The sequence below is a fragment of the Panthera pardus genome, unplaced genomic scaffold (genome assembly GCF_024362965.1).
Source record: "Panthera pardus isolate Hobbes unplaced genomic scaffold, ASM2436296v1 HiC_scaffold_24, whole genome shotgun sequence".
Lineage (NCBI taxonomy): Eukaryota > Metazoa > Chordata > Mammalia > Carnivora > Felidae > Panthera > Panthera pardus.
The window spans coordinates 10,728,174-10,743,793 of NW_026526810.1; the positions used below are offsets into that span (position 1 = coordinate 10,728,174).

Below are 15,620 nucleotides of genomic sequence, written 5' to 3' on the forward strand. Positions count from 1 at the left end.
TTCCTAAGACAAACCCCATTTATATTGATATTTAACTTTTTATATATTGCTGGGTATGACCTGCTTATATTTTATTAATAATATTTGCATCTTATATAAACGAGTGATAATTAGTATGTATTTTCTTTGCCTTGCCTTGCTGTGGTGTCAGGATTATTCTGGCCTTATTAAATATGTTAGAATGTGTTTCTTTTTCCTCTGTTTTCTAAAAGAGTTTGTGTAAGACTGATATTGTAGATGTTTAAGGGATTCACTAGGGAAGCCATCTGGGTCTGGAATTTTCTTTGTGGGAAGCCTTTTGATTTTGAATTAAAATTTCTGAATTGGAGGATTATTCAGGCTTTCTTTTTGTGTCTGTTTTGATAATGTGCATGTTTCAAGGAATTTCATTTATTTCATTTAACTTGTCAAACTTATTGGCAAAAAATTGTATTTACTACAAACTTAATGTGCATTTAATGTTTGAAATATCTGTAGTAATGTATTCTCTTTCAGTTCTAATGTTAGTAATTTGTGTCTTCTTTCTTCTTTTCTGGACCAGCCTAGCTAGGGGTTCTTTTCAAAGAACGAACTTTTGGTTCCTTTCTTTCTTTCTTTCTTTCTTTCTTTCTTTCTTTCTTTCTTTCTTTATGTCATCCATTTCACCAATTGCTACTTTTATTATTTCTTTACCTCTGCTTTTAGTTTAATGTTCTTTTTCTCTACCTTCTTAAGGTGGAACTAATTTAAAACACCAATGTTAAACCTTGATTCTATTCAAACGTAAATACTTAAAAGATATAAATTTCCAAGCATCCTTAGCTCCACCCTATGTAATTAGGTATGTGTTTTTATTATCATTAGTTCCACGTGTTTTTAAATTTTCCTCATGAGTTCTTTAACCTATGGGTTATTTAGAAATGTGTTAATTTACAAATAACTGGGGAATTTTCCAATGTAGTTTTATTACTGGTCATTAATTCTTTTGTGGTCTGAAAACACTTTCTGGGGAATGTGTCTCTGCTTGCTGGATGAGATGCCGCTCCATTTATGAATCCTTTAATAAAGCAAATCAGATCTTCAAAAAGAAAACCTTTCAGTGTGATTTCAGCTCTGATAAATTTATTATGTGTCTTGTTTTATGGTCCAGCATAAATTCTCTCTTATTGACTATACCAAGAGACATGAACAACTCCACTGGTTCATAGTGTTGTTCAGGGTTTATATATCTTTACTGATTTTCTCTCTGCTTGTTTTACTAATTGTGAGAGACTGTTGAATTTCTAGCTATAATTATAATTTTATCTATTTCTCCTTTTAATTTTGTCAGTGTTTCACATGTTTTGAAACTCTGCTATTGACTGAATAAACATTTAGGATTACTTTGTATTTCTGATAAATTGACACATTAAGCATTATGATGTATGTCCCTTTATACCTGGTAAGATACGTTCCATTGTGACCTGCTTTGTTTGTTATTAATATAGGTATTCCACCTTTCTTGTGATTAATGTTTGTATGGTATATCCTTTCGTATTTTATGCTTGATCTATCTATATCATATTTAAAGTGGGGTACATCTCTTTATCCAGTATGACAGTCTCTGCTTCCAGTGTAGTGTCATAGTCTCTACCTGTTAATTGGGACATTTAGATCATACATATTTAATATCATTATTCACACAGTTGGATTTAAGTCTATTGTTATATTTTTTTAAATTTTTTTCTGTTTTGTGTTTTCCTTTTTTTGGATTGCTTATTTTTTAGCATTTCATTTTACCTCTTTCTTGGCTTATTAGTTTTATTAGTTTCTTTTTTAGTAGTTGCTCTAGGGTTTTACAGCTTGCATCTTGAACTTATCACTTTATGAATAATGAAAGATCCTTAGTACAGTGTACTTTCAGTTTTTTCCCTCTCATTCTGCTATTTTTGTGATTTTATTCTACAGGTTATTGTATGCTACTGCCACTTTTGCTTTACACAATCAAATATCTTTTTAAAAATTAAAGATAAGAAAATAGATGGTAAACATTTCACATTTTTGTTCTTCCTTTGTGTGGAAGTAAGTTTCTATCTATTTCTATTTTATTTTATTTTAATTTAATTTAATTTTTTAAAGTTTGTTTATACTGAGAGAGAGCTAGCAGGGGAGGGGCAGAGAAAGGAAAGGGGGAATCCCAGGCAGGCTCTGTGTTCAAATCCACAAACCATGAGATCATCACCTGAGCTGAAACCAAAGAGTTGGACGCTTAACTGACTGAACCACCCAGGTACCCTCTGCTGTTTCTTTTTTAATTAATAAACTTATTTCTTAGAACAGAAAAACTGAGCTGAAAGTACAGAGTTCCCATATACTTTCCTCTTTCCCTTCCCCTATTCTCCCTTTTGCTTTGGCCCCCAGTGTCCCCTGTTAGTAACAGTTTGCACCGCTGTGATAAATTTGTTACAGTTAGTGAGTCAGTATTGGTACATTTTTAAAAAAATTTTTTATTATTTTTTTTACATTTATTTCTGAGAGACAGAGACAGAGCATGAGCAGGGGAGGGGCAGAGAGAGAGAGGGAGACAGAATCTGAAGCAGGCTCCAGCCCTGATCTGTCACCACAGAGCCTGATGCAGGGCTCGAACCCATGAGATCCGTGAGCTGAAGTCAGATGCTTAACCAACTGAGCCACCCAGGTGCCCCTGGTACATTTTTATTAAGTAAGTTTATAGCTTACGTTAGGGTTCCCTCTCTTGTACAATTCTGTTATCCTTTTTCTTCCTGAAGAATTTTCAGTCTTGTAGTGCATACCTGCTGGTGACACATTCTCAGCTTTTGTTTGTCTGAAAATGTCTTTATTTGCCCTTTGTGAAGCATATTACTGCTTTGTATAGATTTTGATTTGCAGGTTTTTTTTTTTTCTTTGTAGCACTTCAAAGGCTTTTTTTCTTTGTTTTAAACTTGTTTGTATTGTTTTTGACAAAGAGCCTGGTAATTCTTATCTTCGTTCCTCTGTTTGTAATGTGTCTTTCCCCCACTTTGGCTGCTTTTAAGATTTTGTCTATATTACTGGAATTCAGCAGTTTGGTTATTATATGAATTGGTGTGATTTTTCTTGTGCTTAACCTGTTTTTTGTTCACTGAGTCTCTTGAATATGGGTTTAGTTTTTGTCAAATTTGGAAATTCTTTGGTCCTTATTTCTTAAGATATTTTTTCTGTCTCCCCAACCCTCCAGGACTCTAGTTATACCATTTTTAGACTGCCCTTGATATTCCCACAGGTCCTTGATGCTATTTTTTGTTTGTTTCTTTTTTTTTTTCTTTGCTTTCTGTTTTTATATTTTCAAGTTAGGGGTCTTTTTTTCCTGCACTGTTTTAATCTGTTGCTACATCTATCCAGTTGGTTTTTTATTTGAGATACTACATTTCTCATATTTAAACATTTATTGATTCTTTAAAAAATAGTTTTTTTCTTCAAATCCTTTCATACATATCTTTCTTTCTTCTTTCTTTCTTTCTTTCTTTCTTTCTTTCTTTCTTTCTTTCTTTCTTTCTTTCTTTCTTTCTTTCTTGTTTTATTTATTTTTGAGAGATAGAGTGTGAGCAGGGGAAGGGCAGAGAGAGACAGAAACACATAATCTGAAGCAGGCTCCAGGCTCTGAGCTGTCAGCACAGAGCCTGACTGGAACTCACAAACTGAGAGATCGCAGCCTGAGGTGAAGTCGGATGCTTAACCGACTGAGCCACCCAGAGCCCCATAAACATAATATTTTAAAGTTTATGTCTTCAAAGATTTAATCTCTTTTGTTCCTGGGTCTTTTTCTTCTGTCAGATTTTCCCCCTAGTATGTGTCATGCATTTCTCCATTTTCTTATGTTTAGTAAGTTTTGATTGACTCTTGGACATTCATCACACTGTTGTCTGGATTTGTTGATTTCCCCTGGAGAGATTTTAATTTTGTTTTGGCAGGGTGTTACATTTCTTGTAGATCTGTTTGAACCTTTTGAGGCTTGTTTTTAAGCTTTGTTCTGGCAGGTCTAGTGTAGCCTTTGCTCTAGAAGTAGTTTAGTACAGCTACTAAGTGATAATTGTGCTTCAATTTCTACTGATTGCCCCAGGTTTCAGTGAGGTTTTTCTCCTTTTTGGTTGAAACTTACACATCCCCCAGTCTTATGTAATCTTTGAGAACTTTTGAGCCTGCCTGATCATTATTCCTTGCCTGACCTTGTAGAGTTTCACTTTACCATGCACAGGTTTTTATTCAACAATTGTGGAGTATATGGTAGCATTTAGCCACATTGTGGCTATTGAGAGCTTGAATTGTGGTTAGTTCCAATTTAAATATGCTGTAAGTGTAAAACACACTGTCAAGAGCTTATGGGAAAAAAAAGAATGTAAAATATCTTTTTTATATCAGTTATATCCTGAGATGATAATATTTTGAGCACATTGGGTTAAATGAATTGTGTTAAAATTAGTTTTACCTGCTTCATTTTACTTTTTTTTTTTTTAAGTTTATTTATTTATTTTGAGAGAGAGAGAGAGGGAGGGAGAAAGAAGCCTAAGCAGGCTCTGTGCTGTCAGCACAGGGCCCAATGCGGGGCTCGAACCCATGAACTGTGAGATCATGACTTGAGCTGAAATCAAGAGTCGGGTGACTGAGCCAACCAGGTGCCCCCCTCATTTTACTTTTAAAATGTATGTGCTAGACAATTTAAAATTACATTTTAGGTTCATGTTGTTTCTTTTGGGCAGAGCTGCTCTAGAAACTCCTCTACAGATTTCAGGAGTGCTTTCTGTTCTTAAACTCCATCCTCCCTGCTACTGTGCCTTTCAAATTCCCATTACTTCAGTCTTCCGAAATTTCGATGTCTGTTTCTTTTACTAAGTCCACGATATTATACTTGGCTTCCCATTCCTGCAGAGCCCTCCTGACACCTTGCATACAGCTATTTGAGGGGACGCTTTTTCTTTTCTCAGGTATCACAGTGCTCAGCTGCTTGGTGTCCAGTTTTATATATCTGATCAGTTTTCTAGTTGAGTTTATTGGGAGAGCATGTCTGGTACTTAGTTACTACATCATGGCTGGTACTGAAAATCTTATTAAGGCGTGAATAGTTTGATGCCCATGTGTGAGAGCTGACCCTCGCTTGAATTAAAAATGCCAGTGATGCTGAACCTAAGTTTTCATTACAAAATGAAATTAATATTTGAGCAAATATGCAGTACTTATTGTGTTTACAGACTGTTATATATATATTTATTTGTACTTTATAGATAAATAGATGTAGATAAGTTTTTTGTCCTGTTTCATTTTTCTCTTCATCGGGATTGATTTTAAAGCTGTTTGTTTTCATATAGAAATCTCTTTTTTTTTTTTAATGTTTATATATTTTTGAAAGAGAGAAAGAGAGACAGAGGTGAGTGGGGAGGGGCAGAGAGAGAGGGAGATACAGAATCTGAAGCAGGCTCCAGGCTCCGAGCTGTCAGCACCAAGCGCGATGTGGGGCTCCAACTCACGAACCATGAGATCATGACCTGAGCTGAAGTCGGATGCTTAACCAACTGAGCCACACAGGCTCCCCAAAACCTCTTATCTTAGACACTCATTATGCTCAGTTCAGAGGTATCCAGTGAAATTTTGATAACTTCAAACATAAAGCCATAATTTTCTTCATAATTATATTTTTTTAAATCAAGACTAGAGGATTTTAGGAATCCTTAGGATTCCTAGGAATGCTTAGGAATTTAGGTCCTTAAGACTTGAAACTAGGAATGTTAATACCATGTCTGATAGCACTTTGGTTTCATTTTGCTTTCTAATTTATTGGCATTCACTGATTAAGCATTTAATTAACAAGCTAATATAGCAGGAGATAGGCATTAGGGAGCAAATTATCTTGGGTCATTCAGGTCTTCAGTTATTACCAGCAGTTGTATTAGGTGTTACCTGTTTGCTTCATAAAATGTAGTAGAGATATTTGAAAAGAGGAATTTGAATCTCAGTCATTTCATTTAACTCTTCTTGTTAATATGGGAAATTGGAAGTTGATAATGACTTGTGCCACAGCATAAATTACGATATTTGACATTTAACCTTTATTAAAATGATAGTGTCTTCAAAGGTTTCATTTGTTTCAGAGTACTTCTTTAAAGTTTTTTCTTTTTTTTTTTTTTTATGACCTATCCATGTGATTTTTGTGATACTGTCTTAAGTTTTAGTTCTGGTAATTATCATATGGAAATATAAGTCATACTTTAAAAGTTATTGAGAAATTATCAGTATATATTATTCTTGTTTATGCAAGCACCCACCTGTATTTGTCAGGGTACCTGTCATATATAGGTATTGATGTACTGAAGCTGCTCAAATATATCCATCCTCTGAGATTGAGATTTGCTTTTCTGTCTTTTGAATCCATTGCTGTATACAGGATGCATTTATTTTTGTCATGTATTTAATTCATTTAACAAAAGCATGAACTGGGTTCAGCTGTTTAAAAGCATGCCTGGATTCAAATCCCAGCGACACCATTTGACTAACTTAGCTATGAGACCTTGGCAGGTACCTTCTTAGTATTTCAGTTTCCTTTTTTAAAAATTATTTTATTTTTTTAATGTTTATTTTTGAGAGAGAGTGTGCGCAAGCGAGGGACGGGCAGAGAGAGAAGTAGACACAGAATCTGAAGCAGGCTTCAGGTTCTGAGCCGTCAGCACAGAGTCCAACGTGGGGCTAGAACCCATGAACCATGAGATCATGACCTGAGCCGAAGTTGAAGCTTAACTGATTGAGCCACCCAGGCACTCCTATTTCAATTTCCTTTTAAGGATAATAGATTATTGTTGGCTTTACCTCTGTTATACATTAAAGCAGTTAGGATACTGATTAGTATATGATAAATACTCAAATGTTGCTGCTGCTGCTGTTGCAGTTGCTTTTATTATCATCACCCCATTAGGTCTTCCCTGGATACCTTTTCTGAAATTTTAATCCCTTCCCTATGATCTTACTTAATTCCTTGCTCTGTTTTTTTCTTTTCAAGGACTTTCTTCTAACCTGTTATATACAATAATATATTCCTCATTCACTGTGTATTGTAGTTCTTCCCCAGTAGAATGTAAGCTCCATGAGGTCAGGCATAGATATAGGGACTTATCCCTATCACCTAGAAAGGTGCCTGGAATATATTGGATGCTCAGTAAATATTTTCTGAATAGATTATATTGAATTGTATCCTAGTTATTGACTAGATATTGGAGATACAAAAATGAATGAAGTTCCTTCTCTAAAAAAGGCATAGAGTATAATAGAAGATACTGATACAGAACTAATTGTAATAATTTTGCCCCCTGGAAGTGATGTTGATGGTAAGGGTATTCTTGAGGTTGCTATCACAGAAGATGCCATTAAACTGGGAAAGATTTGTTTTAGAGACAGGGGAAGATTTTTTCCAGCAGAGGTAAAAACTTGAACAGAATTACAGAGCTTGACATTTTGGGCCGTGGCTTGTAGTCCAGGTTAACATCAATGTTGGTTAATTAGAAATGGAGGGAACTAGGAGGTTGGTTGGAACCAGATTTGGGAGTGATAGCAGTTGGAGGTACAGGTTATCTAGCTCTTGTCTGGACAGAAGCAATGAGATTTGGAGTTCAGTATATGAAATTTAATGATAACTAGCACTAGCATTTTAGTTTTGGTTTTATTTTGAGGGTAAGAGTGCGTTTCATTATAGATTATAGTAAAAGAACTTGATTTTTGGAATATTTTCTTTAAGAAACTATTTGAGAACTGTGTACAAAACTCAAATCATTAATAACGGTTCATTTATAGAATTGAGAGTGAATTTTTGATACAAGAAAATATACCAGAATGTATCAAATTTGTGTTTAGCAATTTGACAGTAAATAACCAATTAAACCTTAGTTTCTTCTGTGACACACAAAGCTAGTGTTGAAATACATTTAAAAATGTTTAGTTTTGTTTAGATCGAGGATTCATGAAAAATAGTTTCATTTTGGATTTTTGGATTATAGAAGTTGGTTGGTGATGAAACTGTATTTAAGGAGGTTTTTTCTACATTTCGGTGTAATTAAAAGCTGAAATGGCTTTTTAAATCAAGCTCTTTTTAACCTTGCAAAAAAAAAAAGTCTGTGTGTTTTAAAGTTCAAGCCTTTAATACTTAATTCATTAATACAAAAAGAATATTTGGCAGTTTGTGTTTTTCCCCAGCTCTAGAGGAGGTATTCATTTCAAATAGAAACAAAATTGCTGTATCATAATAATTAATATTGCTGAATCAGATTCAAAAACTGGTATTTCTTTGGATAAATTACTGTTTTTATTTGATGTAACAGATTTATTTGGGGGTTGGTAGAATTACCCAGTCATGGAATTCTAAGTTATTGGATTAGCATCGTAATTGATCCTGGCCAGTCTGGGTGAGGAAGGCGGGTGGGTGCTTTTACCATCTTTCCCTTTTTTACCTAACTGCCTTCCTACTATTCCAAGCAAACTGGATTATTCCTTATGCACTAATCCAGTAGTTAGTATTGACCAGTGTTCCTTTTTTATTTCAAAAAAATATTTTTTTTAACGTTTATTTATTTTTGAGACAGAGAGAGACAGAGCACGAATGGGGGAGGGTCAGAGAGAGGGAGACACAGAATCTGAAACAGGCTCCAGGCTCTGAGGTGTCAGCACAGAGCCCGATGCAGGGCTCGAATTCACAGACCGTGAGATCATGACCTGAGCCGAAGTCAGCTGCTTAACCGACTGAGCCACCCAGGCGCCCCCAGTGTTCCTTTTTTAAATGTGAATTATTGACAGTGATGAGTTTAATGTTCATTTTGGGTATTTCATGTTCATTATGTTCATTCCATCGTTCCCTTTAAAAGATAGTGAAAGCTACAAGTATACACATTGTATTTGAATACAAACGTATTTTATGGCAATGCAAGTCACTGACCCTTTGACAATTTTCTAAATGAGAACATAATACAATGACTACTTTCAGCTCTTTTAGTAAAACATATGTTCAGTAAATATAATAAGTATAAGCATATAAATATAAGCAAGTAAATGTAAAGCATATCAAAATAAGTGGAGGATAGGAAAATGGGACCTAGGAAGCCAATTTGTGAATCTAGCAGTACATAGAATATCACTGAACATTTAAGTAATACTTCTTGAAAAAAATGGGTTAGTGACATTAGAAATTCTCAATTGGCCAGCATTATGTTTTTATTAGACAAATGCAGCAAATTACTTTCAATAAATTATTTTTCCATTATTCAGTATGTGTTTGTGGTGCTATCTGCCAGACATATAGTGTTGAGAGTTGGAATTTATAATGATGAAATGTATATTTAATTCTTTTTTAGAGTTAACACTTACTAACCCATCTCATATTTTTTTCTTTATTAAGGAATTGCCTTTTGTGAAAAAGGAACAAAGAAGAGTTTTCTGCAAGGATCATATTAAGTGCACTTTTTTGCTGATACATCATTTCTAGTAAGACATTTTCATTTTTCTATGTTATGAAGTAAATAATTGAATTTTTTCTTTTTTTAAAATCAGACTGTCTTGTGAGCTTTGAATTGCAGTCTTTTTGGAGTTTATTTTGAGGTTTATTGTAGATGAATTAAGGAAATTTGTAAAGTCTACTTGGAGTTTATTGTATTATACAGTGACAGTTTCTCATATATTTTTTCTGGTATTGCCAAGATAATCCCACACTTTTTCATCTTACCTACTTCATCTTCCATATCAATTACCTTTACTTAAAAAAAGAAAAATTCTGTCGTTCCAATTTTAGTATATGTGCTGCCAAAGCAAGCACAAAAGAAAAAAATTCTAAAGTAAGTAGTCCATATTTACTGTGACAATAAATAGGAGAAAGGGAGGGTTTGAGGATCTGAGTTAGACATTAGCTGAGAAAGATATTCAGATGAAAGACAAAGCGAGAAAATCTAGCCATGTTTCTTGAAATTCCTTAGGAAGGATGAAAGAAAAAAACTAAGCAGAGGTAGGAGATTTTTTTTTTAAATGCAGGCTTCTGTTTGTTACTTTGAATTTGTCACCTTAAACATTTTTTTTTTTTTTTAATTTTTATTTTTTAGAGAGGGAGAGAGATAGTGGGAGCAGGAGAGAGGGGCAGAGGAAGAGAGGAATCCCAAGCAGGCTCTGAGTTCACTGTGGAGCACGACTTGGGGCTCTATCACATGATGCTGAGATTATGACCTGAGCCAAAACCAAGTCACTGAGCCACCCAGGCACCCCTGCCACCTTAAATCATAGGCCCATATTTGCAAAGCCCTGGAGTTGGCTATTTGACTTTTAAAAACTTGGAGTGGTCTTTGTTAATGGTTCCGGTATGTTACATCTGTAGTTTTTGTGTTTTAAGTCAACATTAACATTTTATAAAGTATATATTTTTTATTTTTTCACACTTATTCATTTTAGAGAGACAGAGAGTGAGCAGGGAGGGGAGGGTCAGAGAGAGAGGGAGACACAGAATCTGAAGCAGGCTCCAGGCTCCGAGCTGTCAGCACAGAGCCTGACGCGGGGCTGGAACTCACTGACCGTGAGATCATGACCTGAGCCAAAGTCAGATGCCCAACCAGCTGAGCCACCCAGGCAGCCCAACATTAACATTTTAAATATTAGATATCGTTGATCATGCCTGATGATTATGTCAGTAAAAACTGCAGGGGGGTAGTACTTAACATTTTTTTTTGTACTTGTTTTAAGAAATAATTTTGCTATTTAAAGTGTAAATTTTTTTTGAGAATTAAGTGATGTAAAAAACTTTTATGAACTTGCAAAATGAAAATGAGTTCTTTGTTAAAGTACTTTACTCTGATACTAGTTTCTTATGGTTATATATTTTTCTTGTAAATCTTGACTGAGGATATATTTACAATATAATGCCTTATAATACAAGGCAGAATGGGAATAGTGTAGTCTAATTCATATTTTTAAATATAATCTTTTTTAGTTTTCTGAAAATCTTTGAATATTGGTTTTTTCTCTTTTTCACCTTATTTACATTTCTTTTGTCCACTAACTGCTCAAAACTCTGTGATTTGAGTTACAGCACTATAGGAATTTAGCCATTCTGATTGATGCCTATAATTAAGAACTTTGCACCTTCTGTGAACCTCAGGGATGGCTGTGGGCATAACTTAAGCTGTTGTATTTTGGGGCTCTATCACATGTATTTTGGGTCCTGTTTAAGCTTTAGGGAATCCTTTATGATGCTTCCTCCACTAGGCTTTATGGATGTATACAGTTTTTTATTCTTCATGGCAGGCTTTTATGGCTCTGAGGGTTGTGCTTGAATTAATAACTACTTGCTTAGGAGTACCTAAGGTTCTGAGTACCTAGATGGGAGATGCTCCTTCCTTTTGAATAGATTCATATGCTGACTGAAGGGCTTCAGATCAGGGATTTTCCCTATAGTTCTGCCCTAATTTGGAGTAGAAATTGGAGAGGGTGGCACAGAGATTGGGCAAAACTTTTTCTACCTCTCTTCCTTTCCCTCATGTATTTGAACTGTTTTGGGCTCTTACATTTTAGGTTTGTGATACACTTTGAGTTAATTTTTGTATATGGTATGAGGTAAGGGGTAAGATTTATTTCTTTGTGTATGAAAGTCAAATTTTTCCAGAAGCAATTTTGTAAATATTATAATTTTCTCTGTTGAATTACCTAGGCACCTTTGTTGAAAATCAACAGTTTATTTTAGAACTTTGTTCATTTTATTGATCTGTGTATCTGTTTATGGCAATACTGCACTATCTTGATTACTGTAGCTATATAGTAAGTCTTAAAATTGGGTGATGTAAATCCTCCCAACTTTGTTCTTCTCTTTCGAAGTTGTTTTTATACTCTACATCCTTTCCATTTCTTTCTGTGTGTTTTATTTTATTTTATTTTATTTATTTATTTATTTTAATTTTTTTTAACATTTATTTATTTTTGAGACAGAGAGAGACAGAGCATGAACAGGGGAGGGGCAGAGAGAGAGGGAAACACAGAATCTGAAACAGGCTCCAGGCTCTGAGCTGTCAGCACAGAGCCCGACGCGGGGCTCGAACCCACGGACCGTGAGATCATGACCTGAGCCGAAGTCGGATGCTTAACTGACCAAGCCACCCAGGCGCCCCTCTTTCTGTGTATTTTAGAATCAGCTTGTCAATTTTTACAGAAAAGCTTAATGGGATTTTGATTGTGCGTGCTTTTATCCTAGAGGCTACATTGGGGAGAATTGACCTGTTAAAGATGTTGAGTCTTCTGATGCATGAACTTGGTACCTCTCCCTGTTTGCATCATCTTTTGTTTTACTTAGCCGAGTTTTCAATGTAAAGTTATTACACCTGTTTTGTTAAATTAATCCCTATTTTATATTTTTATGTTACTGTAAGTGGTAGTGTAAAGAAAATCAGTTTTCAGTTGTTTATTGTTAGTATGTAGACTTTTGATTAATTTTGTGTTAAACTTTGTAATTTGTGATTCTGCTAATTATTACTTCTAGTGGCATTTTTTATAGTCCTCAAATGTTCTGTGTAGATCATGTTCTGTGTAGATCTTGTCTGTGAATTAAAGACTGTTACTTGCTCCTTTAAATTTTTTATACCTTTTATTTTTTTGCTTGCTTTATTGCATTGTCTAGTCAGTAGTCCCCATGCAATGTTGAATAGAAGTGGTAAGCTGACATTCTTGCCTTATTCCTGATGTTAGGTCAAAAACATTCAGTTTTTCACCATTAAGTATGTTGTTAGCTATAGGTTTTTAACAGATACCCTTTATGAGATTAAGTTTTCTTCTATTCATAGCTTGCTGAGAATTTTTTTTCTTATCATGAATGGGTATTGAATTTTTACCAAACAGCGTTTCTGTATTTATTGAGATGATCACATTCCCCTCCCCCCCCCTTCTTATCTGTTAATGTAGTTAGTTACATTGATTTTTTTGAATAGCATACCAAGGAATCATGCATTTTTGAGATAATCCCCACTTGGTCATGATTCGTTATACTTTATATATTGCTGGATTCATTGCTAAAACTTCATTAACTTTTTTTTATCATCCGTGTTCATAGTAGGTATTGGTTTGTAGTTTTTTTTTTTTTAATTAATTTATTTTGAGAGAGAGAGAGACACAGCATGAGCAGGGGAGGGGCAGAGAGGGAGAGAGACAATCCCAAGCAGTCTCCGCACTGCTAGCACAGAGCCCTATACAAGGCTTGAACTCATGAACTGTGAGATCCTGACCTGAGCCAAAATCAAGAGTCAGACGCTCAACCGACTGAGCCATCCAGGCACCCCAGTTTGTAGTTTTTAAAATAATGTTTTATCTGCTTTTTGTATCTAGACAGCGGCTGGAGTTGGAAAGTTTTCCTCTTCTGGAAAAGTTTGTTTACATTTGGTGTTACTGCTTCTTGAAGTGTTTGGTATAATTCATTAGTGAAGACCTCTGGGTTTGGAGTTTCTTTGTGGGAAGGTTTTAAATGATGAACTCGATTTCTCTGATATTGGGCTATTTAGATTTATATTAATTTTTCTTGAATAAGCTTCAGTTTGTGTCTTTCTTATAAATTTGTCCATTTCAGGTAAATTGTTCTATTTATTGGCATAAAGTTGCATGTTATATTCCCTTACTCTTATGTTTGAGGGATTTATAGTGATATCCCTTCTTTTGTTCTGGCATTAGAGATTTTGCTTCTTTTTCTAAAGGAGCAATTGTTATTTAATTTTCCTTTTTCTGCATTTTACAAAGTTTTGTGTTTGTAAGAGTTCAGAGAATTTTTAAATTTACTTTTTGATTTTTTTTATGACCTATATAATTGCCAAATATTTGGTTAATTTTGTAGATCTATTTCTCTAATACATTTCTAATTTAATTATGCTGTGATCTAAGAACATATTTTGTGTATTTATTATGAAGTGCAGAATGTTGTCTGTGTTAGTGAATGTTTTGGTTTTGTGGGCACTTATGCCATGTGATCTGTTGTTGAGTAGAACTTTGTAAAAATGTTAATTAGGTCAAATTAGTTGATAGTATTCTTCAAAGTTTAGTTCTCTGATTTTCTGTTTGTTTCAGTAATTGCTGAGAGAGAAGTGTGGAATCTTCAGCTTTAATTGTGGATTTGTCTGTTTTTCCTTTCACTTCTTGGTTTATGTATTTCAAAGTTCTAATATTAACTAAATGCATTATTTAGTTTTCTTAAATATTCTTGATGAATTGGGTTCTGTATCTTGAAATGTCCCTTTTTATCCCTAGTAATATGTTGTGAAATTGTTTCTGAAGTGGCTTGCATAATTTCTGACAGGTCTGCTGTTTTTCTTAGTATGCATGACTCCTCCCCCCACACCCCCTTCCCCCCACCATGTAATTTTTCTATTTTCTTTGGTCTTAAGACTTTTTCATTTAGTCATTTGATCATGATGTGTCTTAGTATATAGTTTTCTTTGAGAAAAATCCTTGTTAAGTTTTGTTTGTTTTTAACCAGATTTGGGAAAATATTGGCACTATTTCTTCAAATATCTCACTTACCCCAGGTGTTTTTTTCAAGGTTGAGGAGGGAAATTTATACATTTGAACTGTTTTGGCATGACACTTACACTTTCTCTCTCCCCTTCTCCCCCCGCACCCCCCCCCCCCCGCTTTTTTTTTTTTTTGGTATGGTTAATATTGTCATGTTTCCAGGTTCACTGATCTTTTCTTCTGCAGCATATTATCTGTTTTTAATATCATCCAGTGTGTTTTTTATTTCTGATAATTATTTTTCATCTCTGGAAGTTTTATTTCTTCAGTTTTTCTTCTCATCATGTTCCTATTTTCCTTTACCTTTTCTAACATTCAGAGCTTATATTTTTAATCATTGTTTTAATGCCCTCATCTGTTAATTCCATTAACTTTATTTTATCTGAATTTCTTTATATTGATTGAAGTTTTTTATTATGGGACACATTTCCTGCTTTTTATTTTTATGTTTATTCGTTTTTGAGAGGCAGAGATAGAGTGTGAGTGGAGGAGGGGGCAGAGAGAGAGGGAGACACAGAATCCAAAGCATGCTCCAGGCTCTGAGCTGCTAGCACAGAGCCTGACGTAGGGCTCGAACTCACAGACTGAATCACGACCTGAGCTGAAGTCAGATGCTTAACCAACTGAGCCACCCGGGCACCCCTCTTGCTCTTTTTTAAATATTTATTTGAGAGAGAGAGAGAGAGAGAGAGAGAGAGAGAGCGAGCGCACGCGCCCGCGCATGCAAATGGAGGAGGGGCAGTGAGAGAGGGAGACAAAGGATCTAAAGCAGGCTCCATACCGATTGCAGAGAGCCCCAAGTGGGGCTTGAATCCACTACCCACAAGATCATGATCTGAGCCGAATTTGGATGCTTAACTGACAGAGCCACCCAGGTGCCCCTTCCTGCTTTATTTTTTTATTCCTTATACTTTTTTTTTTGGATGGTGGACATTGTACTTTGAGATCCTAGGATGAAGAAATTTTTTATATTATTTTACATAGCGTTGAATTTTTATTTTTGTATTCATACAAGTTCCTTGGTATCAGCTGAATCCTTTTGAGTTTGTTTTTTTTTTTTAAAGTTCTGTCAACATTGGTCCAGAATGTTTTTTTTCTTTTTTCTTTTCTTC

General features: G+C 34.8%; 1 protein-coding gene across 8 annotated transcripts in view; it reads left to right on the top strand.

The window, feature by feature from the left end:
* Positions 1-15,620, top strand: part of MEF2A (myocyte enhancer factor 2A) — a 165,323-nt gene that overhangs the window by 25,689 nt on the left and 124,014 nt on the right. For 7 of the 8 annotated variants that reach the window (XM_019460123.2, XM_019460117.2, XM_053888759.1 and 4 more), the window contains exon 2: positions 9,386-9,471. The exons of the other annotated variant lie outside the window; for it this stretch is intronic. The gene's annotated coding sequence lies outside the window, so the exon portion shown is untranslated. The remainder of the gene's footprint in view (positions 1-9,385; positions 9,472-15,620) is intronic. 8 annotated transcript variants of the gene reach the window in all.